At 33.0% G+C, this 12,716-nt stretch overlaps 1 protein-coding gene across 2 annotated transcripts in view; it reads left to right on the top strand.

Moving 5' to 3' along the window:
- The first annotated feature begins 4,418 nt into the window (after positions 1-4,418).
- Positions 4,419-12,716, top strand: part of LOC148166407 (ras association domain-containing protein 9-like) — a 43,571-nt gene continuing 35,273 nt past the window's right edge. For both annotated transcript variants that reach the window (XM_088049095.1, XM_088049094.1), the window contains exon 1: positions 4,419-4,542. The gene's annotated coding sequence lies outside the window, so the exon portion shown is untranslated. The remainder of the gene's footprint in view (positions 4,543-12,716) is intronic.

Here is a 12,716-nt window from a genome sequence, read left to right as displayed (position 1 = left end):
TTTCACTTAGTACATCACGTTCACTTTTATTTTTACCATAAAACTCTATAATATCTATGAAAAAACTCATGAATATCTAAAAAAATGGTTTAAAAAACTTTGAGTCTTATTTTCATAGAATTCAAGTGCTGAAACACATACAATTCAATCAGCATGTGTTATACACTATACTTTTTCGACGGCCACACTTGCAATGAACTAATTGATCAAAATCTAATGTTTAATTAATATTTTATCATCCTTTTGATTAAAAGTGGAAAGAATGCAGTCAAAATAATTATGAGAGTTGTTAATCGATGTCCGCGCGCGCCCGTTTGTCTGTAGTCGTGTTAGTTCTGTTAAATTTTACACACGGCTCGCTCACCTAATTATTTTTCTGCTTCATCAATAAAATATATTAAAATCCATACGTTTGTCAAATTTTATAAAGTTTCTTTGACCATTTTAGAAAATATTAGACTTTTTGAAGCTTAAATTTTAGAAGTCGACGAAAATTCAACTTTGAACGTCAATATCTCGAAAAGTAAAGTTCATAGGATCAAATTAGAGACGGCTCTGTACTCGTTGAACATTTTTTTACAAAATGGCGTCTTCCCTTCCCAAATCCGACATCAATTTCGCAAATCTAAAACGATTTAGACCCCACCGAGGCTTTTTTTATCACATTTACTTTAGACTTTTTTTAGAACTTTATCTCAAAAAATGTTGAAATTTTTGGCGCGGAATCAATAAAATAACTCAACATCAATGCGTTTGCCAAATTTCATAAAGTTTCTTTGACTATTTTAGAAAATATTAGACTTTTTTTAAACTCTGAAATTTCGAAGCTTAAATTTTAAAAGTCGACGAAAACTCAACTTTGAACGTCAATATCTCAAAAAGTAAAAATTGTACGATCACAGCAGAGACGGTCCTGTATTCAGTGAACAATTTTCTACAAACTGACGTCACTTTTTTCTTATACGACATTAATTTCGCGAATCTAAAACGATTTAGAGCCAATTGGGACAATTTTTTCTTACTTTTATTTCGATTTTTTTTGTCATAATTTCGAAATTATTTTAGCTTCAAGTGCGTAAAAGTGATAAAATGAGAGTGTAAAAGTATGTTATTTTGACAAAAATTTATTAACGATTTATCGACATTTGTTAGATTTCACGCCGATCTGCGCCAATTTCTCAAATTCCAACCGTTGAATCTGAGGAAAAAAAGAATTTTGATTATTAAATTCGCATCCTAAAACAGTGCGGAAATTCTGTCAAGTAAACTGTCAATTTTAAAATAACAGAACTGTCACTTGAAGTATTTATCGTTAAATTTTGTGTTTTCTGAGATTGTAAAAAAAATCTTGTGTCCAACTCGTGGAGAAGAGATATTTTTGAAAATTTTCTGCATCGAAATCAGAGAAGACCGATTTGTTTTCTACTTTTCTAGTAAACATTTTTATTGACTAGTGTAACAATTAAGGAGTTTTCCGGAAGAAAAATTGATTATTTTTGACAATTTCATAAAAATATAAAAATATTGAGAATTGAATGAAGTCAAATTTTAGAATGAATTTTTAACCTCAAACTCAAATTTAAAACTTCTTTTAATTTTGGTGGAATTATTGCCTCTTGTGCTAATTTTCCTTCTGCTAATCCCGGACTTTAGTGAAATAATTACGAAGCTTCAAACATTTTTTGCAACAACCATAAAAGCTTTCTCATGCTACCTACACTGAAATCCATTACAGCCTCAATAAAAATGATGAAGTCACAGCCCAACAATGTTTGATTTGTTCTTGAGCCATTCAATGCAAATCCGCGTCGAAAAGCAAATAAATCCGAACGGAATTTTTGTCATTTCCGTTCCTGACCCACACATTTATTCGCAACCGACATAAATCTAAATTTCATGATTACCTGCAGGATGTAATTATTTAACGTCTAAACCCAATTAAAATGTGAAGTTACAAATGAGGATCATTGGTTTTGTTGGTTGCATAAGTAAAGATCCGGTTGCACAATTGGGCAATTATGACATCATTGATTGAACTAAACGCATTATTGGAATTTTATGATTAATAATCATGGGAACTGTATTGGTCGGATGCTTGTACTAATTACAACTAATTGTCCTCGTTGGAGAAACTTCCTTTTAAAGAAGTGGAAAACGGTCGCTGTGATAAAATATGCAAGTTTATGTTTATTGAAATGATGAGATTATCAACAAATAGGAAGTTCACCGCAAGTTTATGTTTTAATTAAAATTTTTCTCTTAGTTATGAAACTCGTTTTAAATATTTAATAAATGTCATACAATGATTAACGGGCACAAAATCCACCGCAGGAATGTGTCAAGTCTCTGTTATTCTCCAATAAAAAAATACAATAAATTACGCATTTGCACACAAAGTGTCTATAAATCAAGGATAATTTTTTATAATGATATTATTAAACATGGCAACATTCGGAAAACTGTATTTCAGACTTATGCGTTTTTACGTCCCGGAGCACAAATCCCAGATGTTCGCTCCAGAAAAGCAATAAAACAGATTTTCGGCCCGATGTGGGTGGAACACAACGGAACTCGATATTTACAATAACAATAAATTAAACTGGATATGAATTCGCGCCCACAGATCCTAAACTAATTAACACCAAACGTTTCAATCAAACGTCTTGGCCTTCACCTCAAACTGACCTGCACAATTTCGGAATTAGGGCAGTGCCGAGAAAGCTAATTTTTCGGATTTAAGACTTCGAGGTCGTGACACCTAACAGAGCATCATAAAAATGCAAATTTATCTCCGCCCCAGGCAGTGCATTTTGGGCGACAGAGCAATTTTTCCAGTCATAAATTATCAGTTTTTTCTTTTTCTGCTCGATTTCAGACAAGCGCATGTCGTCATAAATCTTTTAAATGAATTCAGTTTTACTATTAATTAACCATATCAATAAATTAATAATTATAGTGACGGTGGTGATAAATCATGTGTGGGTTTTTTACGGGTTTGAACGCGGGGACCGACACGTGTTTGATCTGTACTTGTTAACAGTGTCAAAAGAAGCTTGCTACCGCTAGATCGCAGAAGAAGAGTCAATCGCTTTTTAGAATCCACTACAAATTATTTCCACAATGTTGTTCCATTACGTGTGTGTTGACATAAAAGGTGCTGTGTTGTTAGAATGGCGCAATAGGATTAGACGAGCTGCACGCAAAATGATGCAAAAGTGTTTCGAATTTTCGAAAAAATTACTAATTGTGGAGAAGCGACTTTCACCTCGCTTGCGAAATCCAATCTTTATCTTCAAGAAATTTGACTCGACGCTTTTCCAGACATTTAACTGAAACAATACCGCTGAAACCGCGAAAGAGCACGTTGCAGCAATTCGTACTTCTTATAGTAACACCGCAGGAATTCAAATCAACTCAATTAGTGTTAATTTAGATTAAGTTTACGTGCTACTGATTTATCTCAATTAAAATCAATTTTCCGAAGCTTTACTTAAGTAATCAGCGAAAAACGAAGAAATGTGAGGTGGTAATTTAATAGCAGCAGGAAAAACGCGGCAGTAAATTTAGTTAGAGGGCAGACTGACTGGGAGAAAAATAAAGAAACTGTTCACACATTCCATGAAAATGTATAATTGTCTGGAAGTAACTGCGGACCGACATTCAGGCATAATTATTCCATTTACGCGATTAACAGATGTAAATATGATCTGACCTGTGTATTTATGTCAGTAAGTACCAATTAACTACATAGTTCGCAAATTATCGCAGGAATATCTATAAATTTATCCCGTTTCTTTTCTGAACATGTTCACAGTCTCGGCCTTCAAAAAGATTTAATAAATGTACCTACGCTTACACAGGAAAATTCTGCAATAGTAATGACAATCATTAATAAAAGATCTGTGGAACTCGTTCCTGCAAAATAAGACAATAAAATTTTAACTTTTCCCGATCATTGCACGAAATGCGAAGGCCGTGTGAAAAATTTACGATTTTTGTTGAAAATGAGTGAGACATGCAATTTCAGTCAGTAATGAAAGGTTAATTTTTAAGCAGATTTTTTCTGCTTAGCCTTGAAACGACTGCTTTTTTAGAGAAGACCTGATTGACAAGCGGGGATTTTTAAAAAGACGTGAAAAAAACGCTTTCATTATTTATTCTTTTCAAGAAGTGAAAATACGCGTAGATTGAAGCTTTTGGCGTTCTTTCCGCTCTATATTTCCAAAACAATACGATTGACTCTAAGAAAGAGAAACGTGATTTTTCAAAGCAGATCGCAGATAACCGGCAGGAAAACGCTTCAGATTTTCCTGCATTTGGGGTTTTTTGCCCAACTGAAATTAGTAGTATTAGATGTTCTACGCTGTCGAAACAGCCTTCAAAGTGGGGAGAGCTTTCATTGAACGCTCTTTCAGTCATCCATGGTTCACCCACCAGTCTTTGACCGACTGTTGTGGCGAGTGTACCAGAGATTTTTGAACTTTGCAGCGCTCTGACATGTGGATTTATTTATAAGAGTGCATTTTCATCACCAAATTCTCGGTGAGTCTCCCATCTAATTTACATTCAAAACAAACACAAGAAAAAATTTGTCTGCTTGAGTTTGACGTGGTGTTATGAAAAATCCTTTCACTGTCATTGTTTTGAAATAATTACGTATTAGTAATAGCGTTCCTCAATTTTTCTCCAAGCGGAAACGGAAGTCTATTATTACCTCTTATTCTTGGCGCATCTCGCCTAACGCAGCATTGAAATCACCGCTTAAATCGCATCCTATTAATAACCAGTCCCTGATTTATCGCTCACTGTAAGATGATAGCTTATAATAATGTCAATTTAATGACATGGCTGTTTAAAAGATTGTCAAAATCAATATTTGGCGCGCTTCTTCAATGTCGCCGTTAAAGTTAAAGTAACAAGTGTATCCAAATACACCTGTCATGGTTATAACGTGGTGCAACTGTCACATCCGGTACCACAGTAGTACTCATTGTCCCCTCTACCGTACAATATTGAGAAATTATTCCAGTGTGTGTTCGTTATTTCATTCTACTTCCCAGAATGCAAATTGCGGAGGTTTACTGTGGAGGAAGTCAGTTCTTCATCGAAGATTTTACCGTTTCCGCTAATTGACCGAAAAACGTAACTATTGGAAACTGGGAAAGAACGAATTGGTTAATTAAAACTCAAAAAGAAACAAAGCTAAGATTTTGTCAGAAGCGAATTATTACCTTCTGATTTATCTTTGTAATTATGTACTGCTTAATGGTATAATTTAATAATTTAATTGTCTACAACTACAATTTATTAATGTCTATATTTCATTGGGAATTATGCTTTGACCCAAGATGCGGTCTAATTTTCGGAAAAAATTCTTTACTGCTCCATTTACTGGATCTGTTCAATTTTAGTCTAATTTAGGGTTTAGGCTAAAATTATAATAAAGTTTCAAATTTGTTTTGGCCAAAATGATTAAAGGTGTCTATTTTAAATTTTATTTTTTTTGATCTACAGGGACGGACTTTATAAATTTTCATTATCAAGACAGTCAAATATTTTCAATAGGTACATTCATTTGGACCTGTATTTTTGGTAGTTTTGACACTAAAGCAATGAAATTTGAATAGTTTGCTATTTTTGATTTGTTGACTGTCTGTTTCAAATCTTCATTTTTTTTATTTACAGGGACGGATTTTAGAAATTTTTATTTTCATGACGAACAAAAATTTCCAATATTTTTTATTCGGACCTGTAATTTTCGTAGTTTTGATGCTAGGGGAATGAAATTTGGAGAGATTACGATTTTTGACTTGCTGACTGTCTGTTCCAAATTTTGTATTTTTGTATGTAGAGGGACGGATTTTAGAAATTTTCACTTTCAAGACGAGCCAAAAATGTCCAATATTTTACATTCGGACATGTAATTTTGGTTGTTTTGATGGTAGAGCCCCGAAATATGCATAGATTACTATTTTTGATATGTTGACTGTCTACCCAAAATTCCAAATTTTTTTCGGCTACATGGACGTATTTTAAAAATTTTTATTTTGAAGACGAGTCAAAAATTTTCAATATTTTTTATTCGGGCCTGAAATTTTCGTAGTTTCGATGCTAGGGGAATGAAATTTAGTGAGATGTCTATTTTTGATTTCTTGACTGTTTGCTCCAAATCTTAAATTTTTTAATCCACAGGGACGGTTTTTAGAAATTTTCACTTTTAAGACAAGCCAAAAATGTCCAATATTTTACATTTGCCCTTGTAATTTTGGTAGTTTTCATGGTAGAGCTCCGAAATATGGACAGGTTACTATTTTTGACAAGTTGACTGTCTGCTCCAAATTTCAAATTTTTTGAGCTACAGGGACGGATTTTACAAATTTTTATTTTCAAGAGGAACAAAAATTTCCAATATTTTTTATTCGGACCTGTAATTTTCGTAGTTTCGATGCTAGGGGAATGAAATTTGGAGAGATTACGATTTTTAACTTGTTGACTGTCTGTTCCAAATCTTGTATTTTTGAATCTACAGGGACGGATTTTAGAAATTTTCACTTTCAAGACGAGCCAAAAAGTCCAATATTTTACATTCGGACATGTAATTTTTGTTGTTTTGATGGTAGAGCCCCGAAATATGGATAGATTACTATTTTTGACATGTTGACTGTCTGCCCTAAATTTCAAATTTTTTTCGGCTACAGAGACGGATTTAAAAAAAAAATATTTTGACGACGAGTCAAAAATTTTCAATATTTTTTATTCGGACCTGAAATTTTCGTTGTTTCGATGCTAGGGGAATGAAATTTAGTGAGATTTCTATTTTTGATTTGTTGACTGTTTGTTCCAAATCTTAAATTTTTTAATCCACAGGGACGGTTTTTAGAAATTTTCACAAGTCAAAAAGTCCAATATTTTACATTTGCACTTGTAATTTTGGTAGTTTTCATGGTAGAGCTCCGAAATATGGACAGACTACCATTTTTGACATGTTGACTGTCTGCTCCAAATTTCAAATTTTTCTAGCTACAGGGACGGATTTTAGAATTTTTATTTAGAAGACGAGCCATAAATTTCCAATATTTAAATTGTTTTTTAAAAAATATATTTGGATCCCGACCAGATGGAGCAAAAAGTGTTTGTAATTCATAAAAAAAGGGAAATTTACATTGGGAATGTCTACCCATTTCACCAGTTTGAATTTTGGCAGAGAAAAATGTTCCTCCAAAGAAAGTTTAATTATCTACTTATCCAGTTCATAATGTGTCTCAATCTAGTTTGGTGGTTCCAAATTTGGTCAACTGGTCTAATTGCGTTGCCCATATATTTCCTTGCGGTACTTTCGCTTCTGAAAAACCGTCGCGTTTTTTCTCAAAGATTCCGCATATTTGTCTTGGCCTAGGTCTATGAAAGCGCGCAACAAGATTGTTAGAATGATAACACGATTCAATAACGTCCTTCAGGATAAATTCGCGGTGGTCTGTACAGTTCCTCGTCAGATCGTTCTAAATCTTCGCCTGAAAGGTCATTGTCGAGCACGAGTGTTGAAAGCACCTTGCGAAACCGTCGAAAACGTTAAACATTAAATATTTATGCAGTACCACGACCGGTGTTTTGAAAAAGCAAAAAAAAAGTGTCGGTTTTAGACCCGACAATGCGTTGCGTGCAAATGAGTGCTGATTTTTTCCTGTAAGTGAGTGCTTATTCCACATGGCTAATTAGTACCTTTTTACGGCTTAAAACGTGATTTTGATGCCTTGCGAGGATAACGAACGAGTCGTGAAGAGATTTCAGAAAGACTCTTCTTCCAACTTTACGAGCGTGTTTTATGGTATCGTAACTCCACGTTTCGATGTTTTATTGGCACTTTTTGGACAAAATAATAATCCGTTAGTTTATTTTATTGTGTCGTAAACGTCGCAGAAGTTTTATATCAACTTGCAGCGTCCAGAGATTAGCTCTCCATTATTAAAATGTTATCCTCTGAGATGACTCACGTGGAAAAAGAACATAACTGTACACGCCACCAGATGTGGATTTTTCAATTTTGCTTCATTTTTAAACTCACTTTCAATAGGAATACTCGGACGTTTCGCTGCGGTGACGACTCACTTTGTGAAGTGCTCGATCAACTGTTACTTGGGTCATTTTGGGATTTTTTTCGACCAACAGACGTTCTTGTTCCCAGTGAAGTGAACCATGACTTAAGTTTTCTGATTTAGCTACCGAGGATTCTCTTTTGTGTGGTTTTCAGAGGACAAATTGCGTCTCCAGTTTACATTGTACCGTTGTGCTTCCGCCACGCCACTTATGCGCGGAAATATGACTAATTTGGGGGGAAATTAAACATCAAAAGGCTCATGGAGGTAAAAATTCCACAAACCAATACGACCTGGAATTCTCGTGCCGAAACAAATATTAAAGAACGTGATGGTATTTTGCTGGCAGACATTGAAGCCGCAGCTCATAAATCTCCACTTAGAGGAATTACTTGGGAATTAATTAAACTCGGATAATTCCACGTGGGTTAAGTACCACCCACTGCAAATTCACGGGAATTACTGTAACTATTCTTTCCTAAATTAGCGATTTGTTTGGGTCACAAAACTGTAAAGCGTGAAATTTCCGCACGAAAATGGCATTGTTCTTAATCACCACACGTGGGCGATTTTGATAAATGAAAGTTGGGCCGTTTTTGGAGTAACTACTGTCAAACTTACAAATTTATTCGCATTTGGGACGAAATAAATTTGTGTCAAACAAATTGGGCGTTTCTGCGCTGTTCCTATATCATGGGTTTTATGGTCTTGATCGTGATACGGATTCTAAGTAGGTGTTTAAATAAAATAAATTATTAATAAATAATTAAGGTTGCGCGACAACTAATCATGCTCGAGCACCGGTCATTTCATTCCTACACTATAATTACGTTAAATGGACGTAATGGAATGTTAAATTACACGTCTAATTAGGTCACATGCAAGTGAAAATTCTAATTACGCAGAAAACGAAGCTGAGAAAGTTTTGGGATAAGCAGGAGTCAACGCTCTGCTGAAGAGAAGTAGCCATAACCATAACTGCTTATGACTTTTTGTACGGTTAATTAATTATACTGCAAGTCTATTGTTACGGCAATCACAACACGTTAAATTACCCACATATGTTTATTCTAATTTTGCAAGGCATGGAATTGTTATTTATGATAATTTTTTATCGTCGCATTTTGTCTTGTCTGCACGCATTTTGCTAGAAATGGACGAAATGTGGGCTTCGTATATGATTTTCTTGTTACGGATGAGTCATCTAAAGACCCAGATTGTACCACCAGGTATGGAAAGATTATTATTGGTATTAACTACGGCTAGTCGAAAGGTCGAGTTTTGAAATTCAGTTTCAGAACAATTGCAATTGAATACAGAATTTGTTTAAAAAAAAACAAATGTTTAAAACCGCCAATAATTATTATTAATTATAATTCTTGATAACCAAAAAAATGCAAAATTCTCGTATCTACGAGTATCTCGTACGATAGTCCAGAAATATTTTTAAGACAAGATTTGGCCAAAACGGTGTTTTTCTTTAAAGAGCTTTCAAAAGTAGGTAAGACTAGAATTCATACAAATAGAAACAAAAGCGACGGACTTCAAATAAGGTTAAATATTTTTAAAACCATTAGCATCATTTTAAAGAAACAAGAATTAAGTATAGCTGTTATTTTTTTCAGATTTTTATTTTGATCTTAAAATCTAAAGTCTAAAAACCCTAAAATCTGTGTTTTCGCTGTATGATTTTGCAATTTGGTAGAGTTAATACATGAGTTAAAAATATTAACTTCTCTAAATTTTATAGCTGTAGCACTAAAATTACCTAAATTACGAATTTTATTGGGTATTGCCGGAAATTTTTGCTTGGTCTTAAAAAAAAATTCTAAAATTTGTGTTTTTTGCTTTGCAATTTTGCAATTTGGTAGAGTCAATACATGACTGAAAAGTAGTAACTTCCCCAAATTTCATAGCTGTCGCATTAAAATTACCAAAATTACAAATTTTAGTAGGTATAAAATATCCAAAATTTTTGCTTCGTTTTCAAAATTAAAAATTTGTAAACTTGGTGTCTCTTGCTCTACAATTTTGAAACTTGGTAGAAATAATCAACGACTCAAAAGTAGTAATTTCCCGAAATTTCATAGTTGTGGCAGTAAAATTACTAAAATTACGAATTTTAGTGAAGGATATCGAAAATTTTTGCTTTGTTTTCGAAATAAAAATTTCTAAAATTGGTGTCTTTTGCTCTACAATTTTGAAACTTGGTAGAAATAATAAACGATTCAAATGTAGTAAATTCTCCAAATTTCATAGTTGTGGCACTGAAATTACCAAAACTACGAATTTTAGTGAAGGATATCAAAAATGTTTGCTTCCTTTTCAAAATATTTTTTTTTAAATTGGTGTTTTTTGCTCTACAATTTTCAAATTTTGTAGAGTTAATAAATGACTTGAAAATGGTAATTTCCCCAAATTTCATTGCTGTAGCACTAAAATTACCAGAATTACGAATTTTAGTGAACGATATTTCTGCTTCGCTCTAAAAACGAAAATTTCTAAAATCTGTGTCTTTTGCTCTACAATTGTAAAATTTAGTAGAGTTAATAAACGACTCAAAAATACTAATTTCCCTCAATTTCATAGTTGTAGCACTAAAATTACCAAAACTACAAATTTTAGTAAAAGATTTCGAAAATTTTTGCTTCCTGTTCAAAATAAACATTTCTAAAATTGGTGTCTTTTGCTCTTCAATTTTGAAACTTGCTAGAAATAATAAACAACTCAAATGTAGTAAATTCTCCACATTTCACAGTTGTGGCACAAAAATTACTAAAACTACGAATATTAGTGAAGGATATCGAAATTTCTTGCTTCTTTTTCAAAATAAAAATTTCTAAAATTGGTATCTTTTGTTCTACAATTTTTAAATTTAGTAGAGTTAATAAATGACTTAAAAATAGTAATTTCTCCAAATTTCATACCTGTAGCACTAAAGTTACCAGAATTACGAATTTTAGTGAACGATATGGAAAATTTCTGCTTTGCTCTAAAAACGAAAATTTCTAAAATCTATGTCTTTCGCTTTACAATTTTGCAATTTGTTACGAAAAGTCAATGATAGTAACTTTCCCAAATTTCATAGGTGTAGCATCAAAATTAGAAAATTTCCACCGAAGAGCATGAAGAAAATTCTTCTAATTTTTGTTTCATATTTTCTCCATTTTAATTTTTTTAACTTCTGGGCTCGCAAGGCGCAGTGTTGAAACGCAAATCCACGAGCAATAAATAATAACTAATAGAATTAGCAACAAAGTTAGTTGTGGTTACAACATTATACAACAAAACCCTAGTAAGTGTCGTTGCTTCTAAATTTACGACGTAATCAAGAAAGTCATAATAATATTAAATGTTTATAGCTTTGTTTTCGAGTAACCAAAACTCAGGATTATGGGCGTTTTTCATGCTCGATATCTTCGAAACTACAACAGATAAATTATAAGAAAAATACTAAGATAATTAATAAAGAATCCAAAGATAATTTAAAGACATTGTGGAGAAAATTTAGACGAATTCAAAAAAATCAAAAGAGAATCTACTGAATCTAGACAGTTCAAAACGAATTTGAAAATTTGGAAACTGGAGATCAAAACAAAAATTTTAAAAAACCAAAAACTATGTTAGAAAAAAATCGAAAAAAATCTAGAAATAAACATTTTCATTTTTATTCTTTAATATGATCAGACTGAAACCACTCTAGTATTCAAAAAATTATAATTTTGAAGAAATGTCTTCGCACTATAAAATTTTTGAAATGTTGCTAATTTTATGCATTTTTTGTGATTCTTCTTCTTCTTCAGATTCTACGCCCTCGGAGTTTTTGGCTATTTTTTTTTTCGCACATTAATGTCGAATTTATGAAAAACTGTATTCAATTCAAAGCGCTCATAAAGTGCCATTAAATTTGGCATTGATTTATGTAATTTCGCTCGCAAAAAAAAACCACTTCTTAACGATGTCGAATCCAAAATTGGTGTTTTCCTTCATAAACGTAATCGCCGTAAGTGTCGAATAAATAGGTCTGTAGAAACTGGCTTAAATCACAGCTAATCAAAGGAAATTATATGCGAAAGAACTTGTTTAAGTCATGCAAGTCGCGTGATAGCGACGTATTAATTAAAACGGTAATTAGCTGATATAATGCAGGTCTATATCATTATTAAGAAATTGCGTAAGTTGGTTTTACCTCCAAACAGATCTGCAAATTATCAACTGAAAGGAAACTGTGAGAACTTTTTTTCGAGCAAACGAAAAGATATCATCGATAATGCGATCCTCAGTCAAAGCTATAATCACAGTCAATGCGAAAAAGAAAAATTGAGTAATTCCAAGATGATTTATCTCGATAGATTGCAGACGTACGTGCGACATTTACTCCTTTAATTAGCGGTGCAGATTTATCACAATCCTGGAAAAAGCGCATCTCGGAAAACAATTACTCCGTAAAAGCAGCTGCTGGTCATCAACGCCTTCAGTCTGCAAATTAATACGGTATTATAACGTCGATGACGCTGTAAAGATAATCCTTGATTCATTTTTAATTAACTACCTCGAAAAAAAAGCTTCCGTTTTATCAGCAATCCAGTTTGGCGCGTTCGTTTTACTTTTCGTCACGGTTTT

Source organism: Gnatocerus cornutus, unplaced genomic scaffold, assembly GCF_029298725.1.
Source record: "Gnatocerus cornutus isolate USDA-ARS CGAHR unplaced genomic scaffold, icGnaCorn1.1 ctg00000023.1, whole genome shotgun sequence".
NCBI lineage: Eukaryota > Metazoa > Arthropoda > Insecta > Coleoptera > Tenebrionidae > Gnatocerus > Gnatocerus cornutus.
Note: the sequence above shows the minus strand (reverse complement) of the source record. Positions and strands in the feature narration are given on the sequence as shown.